Source organism: Callionymus lyra, chromosome 9 (assembly GCF_982586985.1).
Source record: "Callionymus lyra chromosome 9, fCalLyr1.hap1.1, whole genome shotgun sequence".
Taxonomy (NCBI): Eukaryota; Metazoa; Chordata; class Actinopteri; order Syngnathiformes; family Callionymidae; genus Callionymus; species Callionymus lyra.
The window spans coordinates 6,130,008-6,149,108 of NC_141826.1; positions in this window are offsets into that span (position 1 = coordinate 6,130,008).

Here is a 19,101-nt window from a genome sequence, read left to right on the forward strand (position 1 = left end):
TGACGTTGGATCAGTTGTGGGATTGTTAGCAAAAATGTGGCTAAAGCAGAACTAAGATGGACTCAATTGGAAAAGGTGATACTTACCGAAGGTCCGATGCGAAATACGGTAAATCCAGGTGGAAATTACCTTTTATATCGCTTCGATAAAGACGCATTAAAGGCCTCGTGTACGTCATCATTGACGCAGGTTCAGGTGTCAGCCAATCAGAAGCGAGCGTTCGTCCACTTGCAGGTGTCATCGCCGGCATGTTTTCGTACATCGGTGAGGACTCGATGTTCCGTGAGTGACCGTTTTTTGTTGTTTATTTGTTTCATTTCTTAAAAGATTTGTTTGTTACCTTCTCTTCGAAGTTTTTGATTCAAGGTTGTACTTGTCACGCGGCTAACACTAAAACTAGCCGTTACACTTGTCAACGTTGACCACGACAACCTTTTTATCCTGTTGAGATCCTTGTGTCGCTACACGGGGAAATAAACATCTCACTATCGTCGATATGGTTTAATAAATCTATCAATTTGGCTTATTATTTTCGAAGCTTATTCGTTTATTTAATCCAACCTCTGTAGCATGACGTTAGCATGTAGCTAAGCTAATGCCGCCTTATTTCACCTAATTTTTCGCCCATGTATCACTCACTACCAGAACCTAGTAGATAAAGATTAGTTAATAAACAGCGATTGTAATTGAATTTTGCATTATTACTCGAAAACAACTTATTTAGGAGTAGTTTTCCGTTTTGTTTTTCAAATGGTGTCCAGCAGGGGGCAGTACCTCGGTGTGACGCCAAAGTCTAAACCCAATTTACTTAATTAAATCTTGTTTTTTATTATATTAATGTTTTTGGTGCTGTTTCTTATTGTTAAATAATGTTTGTTTTTTACTATTATTTAAAGAATAATGTCGCTACTCTCAGTCTGAAACGTGTTATGTCCATAAAGATCATTATTATTAATAATCATTGAGAAGCTCGAAAAGAACATGTGAGGAAAGATCGTATTCGGTAAAAAGTTTTTATGTATCTATTACACATTTTTACATCATTTGGCTGCAGCAAACATAGATTAAAAATGTAAAATTACTTCATTTTCAATTTTAAGTAGAGAAACCAAACAGGAACACAACAAATTAGAACCGATTGAAGATCCAAATGTTTTTTTTCATAAAATAAGAATAACTAAACATGAGGTAAAAGTTGTTTTTGTTGAGAAGAAATGTCTATTTTCTGTTTTGTATTTACTTAATTATCCATTTACCATGAAACCTGAAAATTGAATCTTGTTTTTAATCATATTCCTTTTTTGGTGCTGTTCTGGGTGCTGCTGCTCTCCTGCAGAAGATCCTGGAGGTGGATATAAATCTGCCGGTGGTGAAGGTCGAGCAGATGACCCGCCGCTCCTGATTCCATTTCTGGCGTCAGTCTCACAAGCTTAGTTTGAACGTCAGTCTGAACAGCTAGTAGATGCTTTTCAAGGTTCGTATCATCTTTCACTTCCATCCCTTTGAACTGTTGATCCACAAATGTGTCAATGACTTTTATTTCCTCCTTAGGATCTTCATCATCTGATAGTAGAAATCCTTGTCCTGCGACGACAACTTCCGCCACTGTATAAACAGGAAAACAGGTCGTCAAACAAGAGCTTTTCGGACTTGTACAAATCTGGCTGTGTTTTAGACACTCACCATGTGCCCCAGGAGGGTGTTGGCCTCTGCATCTTCAGGCTTCATCGTGTTTTTCACTTTCTCCCTGTTCTCCCTCATGAACACCATGAAGGCGTTCGGTGGTCTCTTGACATAGGGTTTTCTGGCCCCACAGCATCTGGTGGAACATCAGATCATTGCCATTAGATCTATGTTATGAGTTAAGTGTGGGTTGTTGCTGGAATGAGATAGAAAAATGATATTTAGAATCAGAATTAATATTAAAAAATGTACAAAAAGGAGACAAAACTTGTGTGACACTTACAAAAAGGCGAGAGGGTTCATGGTTGGCACTGCTGGAACATTCTGGAGACACCAACACGAAGAAGGTCATGAACAGCTACTACATCAACAGTTGACAGTTGAAAAGCCACTGACCTGCTGTTGGAAAACAACGTGTTGTTCGTACGTGTTTCCATGTATGAAGGGATGAATCATCATCGGTGGAAGCTGCACCCAGAACCCCGGGGGGGGGGGGGGGGGCGCCACCGTCGATCCATCTCCCTCCTGTCTGGACCGGATAGTTCTGCCCGACAGTGTTCTCCGACAGCACCGGTGACTCCAGGGCCTCGACTTCATCGAGGAGTTTCATCAACTCCTCAAAGTCAATTTGAGGAGCAGAGTTGGAATCTGACGGAAGATCCCCGAATATTTCCTGGAGCGTTGAGGGTCCACGCCGGAGAGAAACTGCTCGGATTCGGAACAACGAAGTCCATCGTGGAAATCATCCGTGTAATAGTTTGAAAATGTCATTTAGAATTCTTTAATAAATACTCTGAGCAGAAACGTGTCTTTACCTTCTTCAGACGTCTGGAGATACAAGGTGTAAAATACTCTGTTGAACCTGAGATGAAGACAGAAAAAGAAATTTAAAATATATTGCCAATGGCTCATAAATTAAAGTGTAAGGTGCTAATTTGACAAGGTTTATATTTAACACTTAATGAACAAACAGTAGAGAGCAGCTAGAAATGCAGTATATCTTGTCAGGTGCATTATTATGGGCTGTTTATGATCCAATCCACTGATAAAAATCGAAATATTATGTGGATTAACACAAAAAACAATGGATAAATGTTCACGTCATTTTGAAAATATATTAGGCTAATAATTCAATCACATGACTTGTTTAATGTTGTTTTTTTATTTTAAAGTAATCAACTTGAATTAATTTTCACACACTTACAGTCTTTATAGTTTATTTCAACCTAATACTGGGGAAATTGACCATTTACAGTAAATAAACACATACAGTGGATCTTTATTGATAAATAAGTACAAATAAGTTTCAGATCAAATATTTTTTAACCAAAATTAAAACATAAACCTTAACTGTTGAAACAACACTTTCTAGGCAACGTGTATTATTGGAATGTTACTAACAATGATCTGGGGTAATAGACTGTACAATTATTTTCCTACTTGTACAAATAAATACATTTATATTTATAATATTTCTTGCTGTTTTAGTTAACATGTCAAAGTAATAAAGTTATTGCGTAATTCAAACGATTCATATACATTCAAAATCACATTAAAAGTAGTTTTTATTGACATGTGTGTTGAGTGACGTTGGATCAGTTGTGGGATTTTTTAGCAAAAAAGTGCCTAAAGCAGAACTAAGATGGACTCAATTGGAAAAGGTGATACTTACCGAAGGTCTGATGCATTTTATATCACGTCGACACAATAAAGGCCTCCTTCACACTCCCTTTAGCTAAATAACGGACACACACAGCTTGCTGCTCGGTGTTGCCATCTCTAGCCTCAAATCTGCAGGTGGGGTAGTTTAAAGTAACTTACTACGTCAACCAGGTGTCACCTCTCAGTGTCTACTCTCTGTGACATCTCTCTCTGAAGCCCATCAACTTCCATCTCTCTGCCTCTGCACTCCGCTCCACTTAGTCTGAAGCAACATGAAAACATTACTGTTTATTAACGTACAAATATGTACATAGTTCAAATTTTTTATGGTCTTCAGTTTTCCCATGGAATTATAATAACAGTTTTTTTAGTGATTAAAAGACATGGTTTGTTTGTCTAGACAAAGCGGAACAACAGTTACTGGGAGAGATGAAAGTTGATGAGCAAAAGCGGAGGTGAGTTGACTATCAATGAATGATGTCCCAATGTTTTCCTTCTTTTTTTTGCATCAGTCATTTGATGAGGAATATGAGGAAAAAAGAAAAAACTGTCAGTTTCTTACAGAATGCATTTTGATCAGGTGACTTTTTTGTCACAAGGAAGGATGGGATAACTTTGTAAACAGAGCAGCTTTCGCTGTTATTATAATTCCATGGGAAAACTGAAGACCATAAAAAATGTGAACTATGTACATATTTGTATATTTATAAACAGTAATATTTTCATGTTGCTTCAGACTAAGTGGTAGTGCAGAGGCAGAGAGATGGAAGTTGATGGGCTTCAGGGAGAGATGACACAGAGAGTAGACACTGAGAGGTGACACCTGGTTGAAGTAGTAAGTTACTTTAAACTACGCCACCTGCAGATTTGAGGCTAGAGATGGTATATATATACCATATATATATGGTATATATACTTTTAATGTAATTTAAATGTATATGAGTCGTTTGAATTACGCATTAACTTAATTACTTTGACATGTTTATTAAAACAGCAAGAGATATTATAAATATAAATGTATTTATTTGTACAAGTAGGAAAATAATTGTACAGTTTATTACCATAGATAGATCATAGTAACATCACAATAATACATGTTGCCTAGAAAGTGTTGTTTCAACAGTTAAGGTTTATGTTTTAATTTTGGTTAAAAAATATTTGATCTGAAACTTATTTGTACTTATTTATCAATAAAGATACACTGTATGTGTTTATTTACTATAAATGGTCAATTTCCCCAGTATTAGGTTGAAATAAATTATAAAGACTGTAAGTGTGTCAAAATGAATTCAAGTTGATTACTTTAAAATAAAAAAACAACATTAAACAAGTCATGTGATTGAATTATTAGCTTAATATATTTTCAAAATGACATCTGAACTGTAATAATAAATATTTATCCATTGTTTTTTGTGTTAATCCATGTAATATTTAGATTTTTATCAGTGGATTGGATCATAAACAGCCCATAATAATGCACCTGACAACATATACTGCATTTCTAGCTGCTCTCAACTGTTCATTCATTAAGTGTTAAATATAAACCTTGTCAAATTAGCACCTTACACTTTAATTTATGAGCCACTGGCAATATTTTTAATTTCCTTTTTCTGTCTTCATCTCAGGTTCAACAGAATATTTTACACCTTGTATCTCCAGACGTCTGAAGAAGGTAAAGACACGTTTCTGCTCAGAGTATTTATTAAAGAATTATAAATGACATTTTCTAACTATTTCACAGATGCTTTCCACGATGGACTTCGTTGTTCCGAATCCGAGCCGTTTCTCTCCGGCGTGGACCGATCCCAGCGAAGAGTTGGACACTGTCCTCTCAACGCTCCAGGAAATGTTCGGGGATCTTCCGTCAGATTCCAACTCTGCTCCTCAAATTGACTTTGAGGAGTTGATGAAACTCCTCGATGAAGTCGAGGCCCTGGAGCCACGAAAAGACTCGACCTCCGGACTTGTCGACACGACAACGTACGACATCAACCCGCTACAATGTGGAGCCCCGACAGTGCCGTGTCGTATAGACCGGTGCTGTCGGAGAACACTGTCGGGCAGAACCATCCGGTCCAGACAGGAGGGAGATGGATCGACGTTGGCGCCCCCCCGGGGTTCTGGGTGCAGCTTCCACCGATGATGGCTCATCCCTTCTTACATGGAAACACGTACGAACAACACGTTGTTTTCCAACAGCAGGTCAGTGGCTGATCAACTGTCAACTGTTGATGTAGTAGCTGTTCATGACCTTCTTTGTGTTTGTGTCTCCAGAATGTTCCAGCAGTGCCAACCATGAACCCTCTCGCCTTTTTGTAAGTGTCACACAAGCTTTGTCTCCTTTTTGTACATTTTTTAATATTAATTCTGATTCTAAATATCATTTTCTATCTCATTCCAGCAACAACCAGAACGTCCAGCCGACCTCCGGCTTCGCTCCTTCTCTTCCTCCGGCCTGCACTTCCCAGTTAGTTCTCTCGCTTTTTTTACTTTTCCAAAAATGCAACCTTCACTCATAAAATTGATCTAATGTTGTCAATGATCTGATGCGGTTGTGGCAAAAAACCACCCTATGTCAAGAGACCCTGAACGCCTTCATGGTGTTCATGAGGGAGAACAGGGAGAAAGTGAAAAACACGATGAAGCCTAAAGACAGTGCAGAGACCAACACCATCCTGGGGCACATGGTGAGTGTCTAAAACACAGCCAGATTTGTACAAGTCCCAAAAGCTCTTGTTTGACAACCTGTTTTCCTGTTTCTACAGTGGCGGAAGTTGTCGTCGCAGGACAAGGATTTCTACTATCAGATGATGAAGATCCTAAGGAGGAAATAAAAGTCATTGACACATTTGTGGATCAACAGTTCAAAGGGATGGAAGTGAAAGATGATACGAACCTTGAAAAGCATCTACTAGCTGTTCAGACTGACGTTCAAACTAAGCTTGTGAGACTGACGCCAGAAATGGAATCAGGAGCGGCGGGTCATCTGCTCGACCTTCACCACCGGCAGATTTATATCCACCTCCAGGATCTTCTGCAGGAGAGCAGCAGCACCCAGAACAGCACCAAAAAGGAATATGATTAAAAACAAGATTCAATTTTCAGGTTTCATGGTAAATGGATAATTAAGTAAATACAAAACAGAAAATAGACATTTCTTCCCAACAACAACAACTTTTTCCTCATGTTTAGTTATTCTTATTTTATAAAAAAAAAACATTTGGATCTTCAATCGGTTCTAATTTGTTGTGTTCCTGTTTGGTTTCTCTACGTGAAATTGAAAATGAAGTCATTTTACATTTTTAATCTATGTTTGCTGCAGCCAAATGATGTAAAAATTTGTAATAGATGGATAAAAACTTATTACCAAATACGATATTTCCTCACATGTTCTTTTCGAGCTTCTCAATGATTATTAATAATAATGATCTTTATGGACATAACACGTTTCAGACTGAGAGTAGCGACACTATTCTTTAAATAATAGTAAAAAACAAACATTATTTAACAATAAGAAACAGCACCAAAAACATGAATATAATAAAAAACAAGATTTAATTAAGTAAATTGGGTTTAAACTTTAGCGTCACACCAGAGATACTGCCCCCTGCTGGACACCATTAGAAAAACAAAACGGGGAAAAACGGAAAACTACTCCTAAATAAGTTGTTTTCGAGTAATAAGGAAAAATTCAATCACAATTGTTAGATTGGAAATTATTCTACACTATACGTATACGCCATAAGTTAAATTAATGCTAAAAAGATGATCAAAATATAGAGTATAAAATACTAGCCTCATCTAAGAGCTTAAACGTTTAAATACACATTCACAACCAACATTTCACTTTCATACTGATATACACTGTGTCAAGGGTAGCTTGAAACAGACTAGAGATTATTCAGCGATTTAATGAAGGACTGTCTGTCTGCTCAGTTCACACCTGTGGACGTGAAACAAAAGGGCAACACGGAACACACCCAAAAGAGGGGGGCTGGAAGACAAAGGAACTTGCCCACACAACAGGCAAGGAAGGAAGTTACTCTCCAGGTGACTCGAAACAGGAGTTAACATAAAAGAACCACTGCCCCGGAACAGACGCCCCCTGGACAGGAAACTTTCCCTTAAATGTAGAGACAACCCATAACCAGAGACCGTCTTTCCCGGAGCTATTGACCTGTACAGCTGCCGGCAAAGAGCGAGTCCGATCGATCGTAAAAGTTTCTATGTTTGTTTGTTTTGAAGCGGTGAATAAACGACCGTACACTCTGAATTGATCCTTTTTTCTCCATAAAGCAAAGTATTAAGACCCGGAGGTGACGTCGTGTTGGAGCGACGGTAACGGACTCCGGTTTTATCCGTTTTAAATGGTGCCGTGACCCGGATTTGTTTTGGAGATTCTTGGAAAGAGGAATGGCGACTGACTGAAGTTTTTTCTCAGCCGGACGAACGGGACAAAGATAAGGTAAGCAGAAAGCCTTTTATTTGATTTCTGCATTTAGTTTCGTCTGGCTGAGTTGATCGATGTCCGAAGCTGTGTGAGTGGATGGGTTGTGCGTTGATTCCGCTTGTAAAGCAAACGAACATATAACTTGTTGTTTTGGTTTTGGTTTTCCGTTACGATTCTCGGCACATAAAGTAATCACAGACAGAACAAAATTGGCCGGGGATTCTGTCGAGTGACAAATATATCTCTATTAGCACGTTTTAAAGGCATTTAATTCACCCTTTTAGAGAGGCTTAACCCCCGAGAGTACGAACGGAATGTTTTAAAAAAAAAGGCTTTTCTTGGTTAAATAATCGAGTTTCTGGGTATGGTTACGCTGACTAGTGAGTACTTATATTATGATAAAAAATAAAAACACTTTCTTGATTAAATACAACGTTAACGCTAATGTGTGTTTTTTAAGTTTTTTGGGAAGAAATTTATAGATAAGCTTTCTTGAATTTCTATTGGTTAAAAAAGAGGTTTTTTTCTTGTAAGTTTTATGCTGCGAGTTTATTTTTAAAAAAGGGAAAAAACGGCTTACTTGGAGTTATTTATAAAAGTAGTTTTACGGTCAACTGCCGTGGACTTCTATTGGTTGAAAAAAGCGTTTTTTGCTTGTGAATTTTATATCACAAGTTTTTTTTTAATAGATTTTTGGTCATTATAATATAAGTATTCAAGCATGTTTTTTGTTTTAAAAAGCATTTTCTTGCGAGGATTGATGCCGCAAGTTTTTTGACAAGGGTTGAAATACTTTTGTTGTTTCTTATGTTACGTTGGTTGCATAGTGAGTACCTATATTGTGATAAAAAAAAATAACGACTTTCTTGACTAAATGCGACGTTAATGCTAATACGTGTTTTTTCAAGTTTTGTGGAAAGAAATTCTTCAGTTTCTATTGGGTTTAAAAAAGAGTTTTTTCTTGTAAGTTCTATGAGTTTTTTTAACAAAATAAGGGTAAAAATAACTTTGTTTGATTGTCATGTCATAATAAAGTTTGGGATTATAATATAGGTATTCAAGCGTGACAGTTCTCATATAGAGAGGGAGACGAACAATTGGTGTAAAAATAAATAAAATAAAAATTAATTAAAAATAAGGAAAAACAAAATAAATAAAAAGAAGAAATGGAGTTATCTGAACTGCGGTTAAAATGGCAGTCTCGTGGAATAGGATCATGTGGTGCTGTATTGTTTCGCTCTGTAAGTTCTTATGTGGAAAAAATTGCTCCGTTGGATCGGAAAAATGTTGTGAAAAACTGGTATAAATGGGCTAAAGAGCAAAGGAAGGTTGGAAATCTGCCTGATTGGGGCATGCCTATGCCTGAAGAAGATATTCTTGGTGAAAATGTGAAAAATATTAATCTTGAACTTGAAGTCATTAGGAGGAGAAAAACAAGCATGTTGTTTAGTGAAAAATACAGACTGGCTTTGTTAGAAAAAACTAAAACCGATAGAGACAGATTTTTTGTGATTATGGAAATGGTAAAAATAAAGTTAAATACTGAAGTGATGGCACCAGTGAAAGCTGTTAAAAAGGAAGTTGTTGATGAAAATAATGTAACTGAAAAAACTGATTCACCACCACCTTACCTAGAAGGTGGAAACCAAAATGTAAACTCACAAATGTTGTCTGATAGATTGCAAAAAATGGTAATGAAAGAAAAAGTGAACACCCAGGCTCCAGTGTTCAATGTTACAGGAGGGCAGCTGATGATGGATCAAGATGGTAATGAAATAGATAAAACAAAAATGATAAATGTAAAAGAGATTATGGATAATGTAGCAATAATAACACACAGGCAAGAAAATCTCACAAGAGATCTGTTAGACACAGCAGAAAAAACACTTAACAGATCAGTTGAAATGGCAATTAGACAAGGACAAAATAAAGAAGATGAAGATGTGAGTGCAGCCCTGACAAGTGCACTAGAAACCATAGAAAAGTTGCGTAAAAAAGCAAAGGACAAAGCAGATAAATTGAAAAAGAAAAAGTACAGCGAGGAAGAAAGCAGCAGTGAGGATGAAGAACTAGACAAATATTGTAAGTATAAACTTGACCCAGGCACGCCATTGAAACCTTCTAAATATACAGTAAAAACTAGAAAAGGTGAGAAAGGGACACTAAAAGAAAGATCAGATGGATTAGGAACAAGCCTTTCTGGACAATTTCCTTTAGTGGTGAAAAGTGGAAGAAGGAGGGATTATACTGATTATGTCTCAGCAAGTATGATGGATGTACAATGTCTGAAAGAAAAACTTCCTCCGTTGGAAAGAGGAGCAGGTCCGTGGATTAATGTTTTTTGCAACAATATGACAGGAATTGTATTGGCTATTGGAGATTGGAGACAAATTGTTACAGCATGTGTGGGTGCTGATAAAGTGTCAAAAATAGAGGAAGAAGCAGGAACAGAATGCGAGCCTCATCAAACACCATTCTCTCATCATTCAAGACATATATGGCTGGCCATGAGGGAGGCGTTCCCTACAAAGGTGGATGTGAATGAACTAACGTCATGCATGTACAAAAATGAAGAAAGTGGTAGTGAATATGTAACACGTTATAGGACTAAGTGGGAGGAACAACTGGGTGGTCCACTAACTGACAGTCACCTTGCACTCTTCAGGGGGGCAATTGTAAAGGGATGCCCAACTTCTGTAAGAAACCGTTTAGAGGCTATAGTAGGATTGGATAAAAAATCTATAATAGAATGGGAAGAATATTTAAGCCATTATGTTAAGATGTTTATCGAAGAATTGAAAGAACAAGAAGAATGTGACAAAAATGACATGAGACAATTGAATAAAACAAAACTCTCTGAGCTTCGTCAACCGGTCAAGGAAAGACAGAAAGAAAAACAAATGGCACAACGGCCACCAATTACTGCAGCCCCACAGTATTTCACACCACACGACGACTGTTGTTATTCATGTGGGCAACCAGATCACTGGAGTAATGAATGTCCTTTCTATCTTCAGCATTATTTAACAGCCTAAAATACAATAATGCATAAATCTGCTTTCACCCCCCTACCTGATATGAATCCTCAGCCCTCATCAAACTAATGGTAGCATAAAAGAATAGCTAAAAATGATACAGTAGCAACAAGACAAAATAATTCCATTTTTTAAGGCTATTTCTAACTGAATGTGTTAAGTTGTGTAATTACAGGAAAGGAGATGTTTTAAATCAGCTACACAGAGGCTGGAGCGAGTTGTGTTGTGAGGACAGTTAAAACAAAGGACACAGACCCCTGCTGACATTCCACAGGTTGTAAACAATGCGACATGAGCCGTGTTGCAGTGGGGAAGATGATGTCAGGCTCATGGAGAAAGTGACTCCTGTGTCCAGTTGTAAGATGTAGGTAAGGAGAAGAATTTTGAGTAGTAATGAAGGTGTGAATCAGATTGTAGAAGTGGAGGTGTGAATCAGTTGCTGAAATGGTCATCTAAGAAAGGTCTCTAATGTAATTAATGATAAAAACAATTGGTCAAAAGGAAAGATGTTTTTTTGGGCAAGACGGTGATGCACAGAAGATTCTAGTTGGCTTTGAAAAAACATTGCATTACAAAGCCCATGAGATGTTTTTTATCAGGAATTTGTTAATTACAGAAGTTGAATTTATCAATGAAAGTGAAAATGGTTACTCTTTCATCCTTACTGTACAATGATTTACAATCTCATTTAGAAGACATGGTTCTGACAGGGAAGTCTTCGCAACATAAATAAATAGTGGTGACATTCACTTGAAAAATGACTTGAAAGGTTTCATATAAAATAGATGTAGGTTTTAATTCAATGGTAAAGGAATGATTTCCAAAGTTCAGCACAGGTGAGGTCAGACAACATAACACCCCAGTTTCAATTTTGCAGAAAGAAAAGTTGTATGTTTTTCTTGTATTTAACGAATATGTCTAGTTCTCCTTTTACAGTTGAAGGAGACCGGAAGCCTTAAAATGACCTAACAAAGGTCATGGATGATCCAGATTTAAATAAGCATTCAGGTGGAGATACCTGGAATGTGACACAGCAGGGGGTGGCACCAACACCAGTGCAGAACAGTGACACCATCATTTAAAGAAAACCTGGTAAAATAACATCTTAAGACTCTCACAGGTTCCACAAGAAGGACTACAGCAGAGACGGCGTAGTTAAACAGGGGGAGTTGGATCAAGGTGATCTTTGAGATGATCAGACAACAGTAGCCCAAAGGACAGGTAACATAAAAAGATGTTGTGTCTAAAAAGGAGGTTGATGTATGAATGGAATGAATGGAATGAGCAATGAATGAACAGTGAACAGTATTGGTGAAACTGATGTGGGGATTCCTGGTTTTATGTCCTAAATGGGGGACGCCCCGGGTAAATCAAAGCGAAAAAGAAAAGAAAAATGAAAAAATAAGCAAACAAAAACTAAGAATGAACCTAAAAACTTAAACTACACTAACAATAAAAATTAGCTCATTTAGATTAAAACTAAAACTGATCTAGATTTAAATAAACTAAAGAAGAAATAAAATATATATTAAAAGTAGAAATAAAAAAAAAATATAAAAAATGTAAAGAACCAATATGGAAATAATAAAAATACAAAATAAACAAATGGGGTAAAAGAACATGTATTGTGGTCGACTCATACTGCCAGGTAACAGGCAGAGGGCAGGGAACGTGTATATTACTCTCTCCAACCAGGGTCAAAATCAGTGGACGCAGGATTTTCTGACCTGGATGAGTAAAGGCACTCAGAAGCATCAACCACATTCCCCATCAGAAAAAACAAGCGGATAAGTACATGGGGAAATTACCCAATTCTATTACATTAATAAAAAACTTTTTTTGGTCAGAGCTACTCCTGAATGAAGGTTGTTTGTGTGTAGGTTCAAGAAGATGGACTCGAAGAAGATTGAAGAAGACGGATTTCTGGGATCGTTTTTTCCTCTACACGCCTGGAATCGGATCATGGACGAAGAAGACCAGCTAGACTACGAGGAAGAACAGTCGGACCGACTGGTGAAGAACAATCATACCAACAACCAAAGAGGAACAATCGGACCAACAGACGGACTGGACTAATGAGAAACATGAAAGAATGATGAAAGACCACCTCTAAATAAGGCCAAACCTTGTGTCACCGTTTTAAAATGTTTTAAGCATAACAGACAGATGATTATATTTTCGGTTATACATATAGCGTGTGCAGGTACATGATAATAATATGTTATTGGGAAAATGATAATATTAGATAATATAATAATAAAGTAATGATAAAATATTGCTGCGGAACAACCATTTACTTAGAAAATTGGACCTTTTTGTTTATGACGTGACCTGTAAAGGCCACGTCAACAGGGGGAGTTGTTAGATTGGAAATTATTCTACACTATACGTATACGCCATAAGTTAAATTAATGCTAAAAAGATGATCAAAATATAGAGTATAAAATACTAGCCTCATCTAAGAGCTTAAACGTTTAAATACACATTCACAACCAACATTTCACTTTCATACTGATATACACTGTGTCAAGGGTAGCTTGAAACAGACTAGAGATTATTCAGCGATTTAATGAAGGACTGTCTGTCTGCTCAGTTCACACCTGTGGACGTGAAACAAAAGGGCAACACGGAACACACCCAAAAGAGGGGGGCTGGAAGACAAAGGAACTTGCCCACACAACAGGCAAGGAAGGAAGTTACTCTCCAGGTGACTCGAAACAGGAGTTAACATAAAAGAACCACTGGCCCGGAACAGACGCCCCCTGGACAGGAAACTTTCCCTTAAATGTAGAGACAACCCATAACCAGAGACCGTCTTTCCCGGAGCTATTGACCTGTACAGCTGCCGGCAAAGAGCGAGTCCGATCGATCGTAAAAGTTTCTATGTTTGTTTGTTTTGAAGCGGTGAATAAACGACCGTACACTCTGAATTGATCCTTTTTTCTCCATAAAGCAAAGTATTAAGACCCGGAGGTGACGTCGTGTTGGAGCGACGGTAACGGACTCCGGTTTTATCCGTTTTACAATCGTTGTTTATTAACTAATCTTTATCTACTAGGTTCTGGTAGTGAGTGACACATGTGCGAAAAAATAGGTGAAATAAGGCGGCATTAGCTTAGCTACATGCTAACGTCATGCTACAGAGGTGGGATTAAATAAACGAATAAGCTTCGAAAATAATAAGCCAAATTGATAGATTAATTAAACCATATCGACGATAGTGAGATGTTTATTTCCCCGTGTAGCGACACAAGGATCTCAACAGGATAAAAAGGTTGTCGTGGTCAACGTTGACAAGTGTAACGGCTAGTTTTAGTGTTAGCCGCGTGACAAGTACAAACTTGAATCAAAAACTTCGAAGAGAAGGTAACAAACAAATCTTTTAAGAAATGAAACAAATAAACAACAAAAAACGGTCACTCACGGAACATCGAGTCCTCACCGATGTACGAAAACATGACGGCGATGACACCTGCAAGTGGACGAACGCTCGCTTCTGATTGGCTGACACCTGAACCTGCGTCAATGATGACGTACACGAGGCCTTTAATGCGTCTTTATCGAAGCGATATAAAATGTAATTTCCACCTGGATTTACCGTATTTCGCATCGGACCTTCGGTAAGTATCACCTTTTCCAATTGAGTCCATCATAGTTCTGCTTTAGCCACATTTTTGCTAACAATCCCACAACTGATCCAACGTCACTCAACACACATGTCAATAAAAACTACTTTTAACGTAATTTAAATGTAAATGACTCGTTTGAATTAGGCAGTAACTTAATTACTTTGACATGTTAATTAAAACAGCAAGAAATATTATAAATATAAATGTATTTATTTGTACAAGTAGGAAAATTATTGTACAGTTTATTACCACAGATCAATGTTAGTAACATCACAATAATCCATAATACATAATACACGTTGCCTAGAAAGTGTTGTTTCAACAGTTAAGGTTTATGTTTTAATTATAATTTAATTATATTTCTTAAAGAATTATAAATGACTTTTTTTGTACAGATGATTTCAACGATGGACCTCGTCACTATCGATCTGAGCAGCTTCTCGTCCGATTGGACTGATCCAAGCATGGAGTCGGACACAGTCCACTCCACGTTCCTGTCCATGATCGGGGACCTTCCGTCTGCTCCTGATTTGGACTCTGCTGCTCACGACGATCTGCTCTTGCTCAAACTCATTGAAGAGGTTGATGTCGAGCAGTTGGAGAAGGACTTGACCTCAGAGTTCAAGATGACGACGGCCCCTGAAACCAAACCCTTCCAATGTGGAGCCACGACGGTTCCATCGTTTGGACGAGTGCTGTCAGAGAACACACTAAGGCACTACCATCAAGTCCCATCTGGGTTGACTTGGGTCAACAGTGGAGTCCCCCCAGGGTTCTGGGTTCAGCCGCCACCAGCTGTGGAAGTCATGAGCCCGCTCGTCTTTTTGTTAGTGTCACACATGTTCATATCCAACTCCACGTCTTAAATATCGTCTTGAAATTAACTTTCCTTTTCATTCTAGCAACAATCAGAACATCAGGTCGACCTCCAGCCGCGCTCCTTCTCCGCCTCAGGCCTGCTCTTCCACGTTAGTCCTCACGTTTGATTCATCTAAATGCACACTTAACTCATAACATAGATCTAATGGCAATGATATGATGTTCCACCAGATGCTGTGGGGCCAGACCGTACGTCAAGAGACCAGCGAACGCCTTCATGGTGTTCATGAGGGAGAACAGGCAGATGGTAAAAAACACCATGAAGCCGAAAGATAGTGCCGAGACCAACACCATCCTGGGGCACATGGTGAGTGTCTAGAACACAGCCAGATTTGAACAAGTCCGAAAAGCTCTTGTTTGACGACCTGTTTTCCCTGTTTCTACAGTGGCGGAAGTTGTCGTCTCCAGACAAGGATTTTTACTATGGGATGGCAAAGGATGAGAGAAGAATGCACGCCGAGAAACACCCAGACTGGTCGGCGGGCAACAATTATGTAAATCACTTTATTTTCTCTCTTTCTCTTTTGGTAAGTGTTTTATTAATCTTTTTGTTTCTCTGTGTGCAGGGAAGGAAACACAAGAGGGAGAGAAAGAAGAAGAATCGTATCATCTAAAGCCGCTGTTTTAACTGCTGTACATATGTTGAGTGTAAATAAATTATTTTTAATCAAAAAGTCTTTTTGAATGCAGCAGATGATGTTGTCTACATCAGGGCTCGAGAACCTTTATTGTTTATAGAGCCATTTACGGGACGTGTCCCGCCAAAATAAAACTCTGTTTGACGGATAAACTGAATGCTAAACAGCTAATAGTCCTATAAAGTATATTTTACAAAAACAGGAAAGAAAATTATGAACTAATAAATGGTCTGTTTTAAACATGTAGCATGTGTCTGAAAGTTTAACTCTTTATACTCTTTATGCAGAAATTAAAAGAGAAATCTGGGGCCATCTTGTTACAAAGAAGTAGACGTTTCCCTCGTTTATGAGTTTAAATATACACTAAAAGTTCAACAGAGGTCCCGTATAAAGAGCTAGCAAGCTAAATGCTAAGTGGCTAACTCTTAATCCAGGACTGTCATATTTTAAGATAAATTAATAAAATAAATAGGAAACTATTTTTATGGACCATGACTGGAATGTGGGGCCATTCCCTGTCCTTCAGAGGGCTTTTCCTCTCCTCCTTTTCCCTGCAGCGGTGATTCTCAGCGGACGTGTTTACAGTAACTTCTGCTTCTGAAGTCTTCGCCAACTCGTCTCGGTTCAGCCATCATTCATAGTAAATAAAAACAAGGAAACAAGTTGGCTGAGAAGGCAGTACATCTTACATTGATGACGTCCAGGTATTGTTCTAGAACGGTGCGTCAATAACAACATTCATTTGACACCTCGGCACATGACATTAGAACTCCTGTTTTTCTTAATGATAATCTTTTAAACTGACTCAACAAGAGAATTTATCTTGTTTTGTAAACAAATGCATAGTATGTTGTGGCCGGCAGCTACACTTTAGGGACACTTGGCGGCGCCAGAAGCAATATTTTAAACCTTATGTATTTTCCCTTTTTAATAAGACTGTGCTTTGAGCAGTAAGATATTCCAAAAGACAGACTTGAACTTGATTTTTAGACCAAGGAAACTAATAAAACTTCAATTTGAAGGCACACGGGCAGGATATGGGACATTTTCCCTTTCTCTTGATTTTAAAAATGAAATGCAAGACAACCCGTTCTCTCTTCTAAAAAAAAAAATATTGTGGCCTCATGAGCAAGAACAAAAATTAATTAAAATTTCAAGGGATTAATCTGCAGTATTTATTGGAATTTGGAATGATAATTTTAAAGAAGAAAACATGAGTAGGGGACACTTTGATTTCTCTTAACGTATCGTTCAGAATACTTTTCACCGTCTGTCGGTCCTCCCTGGAGATGTTTGTCTTGAGTTTCAGTAGAGCGGACACGTGTTTTTCACTGGAAAGAAATGGACACGATTCGATAAATGGCAGGTTATTCTAGCATGACATCGATCTTTTGGTCTGGACTTTATACTCGTCCTGATAAAGTTTGTATTTTGGTACCTGAGGTCGGGATACGAGGAGGCCAGTGTGACGACTTGCATCTGTATGGCCGGAACATCCTGGAGGCTCAACACTCCCGCAATCATGTCCAGGTATTCCTTCAGCCAGTTTTCTTTGGAACCCTGCACAAACATGTTTCAATAAGCTTTTAATTATCTCTTTGAAAAGTTAAATTAAATATATGAATACATCATACATAAAATGCACTTTTTCTTCTTTTTTTTTATTTGACTGAAAAAGAGAAAATATGGGGTTTGAAAATATATTTTTATTTACTAGTTTCAGTGCTGGAGGAGCTAATAATATGTAGCGGGTCCCAGCAGGGCCTTCGCTGACAGATATGATAATCCTGGAACCAGAAACTGTTTCCTTCAACTGATAAAAATCTCTAAACTTAGGAAAATGTTGTCGGAACATGATCTGGAGCTTGTAATCCATGCGTTTGTTTCTTCTCGTCTGGACTATTGTAACAGTTTGTTTCCATGTCTTAACAAGAAGGAGCTGTCTCGCCTGCAGTTGATTCAGAACTCTGCAGCGAGAATTCTAACCCGCTCAAGTAGAAGAACTCACATTTCTCCGATCCTTAAAACTCTTCACTGGTTTCCAGTTTCTTTTAGGATAAACTTTAAAATTCTGGTTCTTACTTTCAGAACTATTCATGGTCAGGCTCCTCCTTACATCACTGATCTGATCCAGCCTTACACCCCAGCTCGGGCTCTGAGGTCTGTGGATCAGAATCTACTTATGGTTCCTCGCACAAGGTTCAGAACCAGAGGAGAGAAATCTTTTCAGGCTGTTGCTCCTAAGCTTTGGAACAATCTTCCTCTCTCTTTGTGCTTGATGGAGTCTACTGACTCCTTTAATAAACATCTTAAGACGTTTTTATTTGTTCAGGCTTTTCCTTGATTTTCTGGAACTCCTGTTGTGTTATCAGTTTTATCTTGATCTTTAAAATATATACTTTATTGAATATTGTTTTGATTGTTTAAGCGCTTTGTGACCCTGGTCTGGAAAAGCGCTATACAAATAAGAATTACTTACTTACTTACTTACTTACAATGGACATGAACGACACCGGACCACAAGTGCTCATGAACTAAGTCTCTTGGATTATCTTTATTCACATATTGATAGAAGGAATGACTTTAAAGCTAACTTAGCATTAACTTAAGACACACTTATGTTGTCTAGCTAGCTAGGACTTCACTTACCTCTCATTCCTCATTGCTTTATCCCTGCTGCGGACTTTCTGATATCCATCTAGGAGTTATACAGGAGTTCCACCCAAATCAAAATCCAAATGATATATTTAACAAGTTGTTGTCGGCTAACGTTACCTTCCTCACGCAGTGATTCTCATCGCCTGCCTCTCTCTCTCAACAATGACTGTCTGTCAAATCTGCATCAACTTCCTGCTCCCAGGCTCGACCTTTGACACTGTTGAGTATAAATGTCTGGATACAAACCCACTTTTTATCATAGTATTGGCTCTTTTAAATTGATATAGATATTTATTATTTAAATTGTTGACATAAAGATTATATTTAAATATATTCATCATTCATTTTAACAAATCTAGTTTTCATCCTTGGTGAGATTTTAAATGTATTTGTGATACTCACAAAAGTGTTTTGTTTAGATATTATTATATAATGTTTTCTGTCACTTTTTGGTTTGTTGTTTAGTC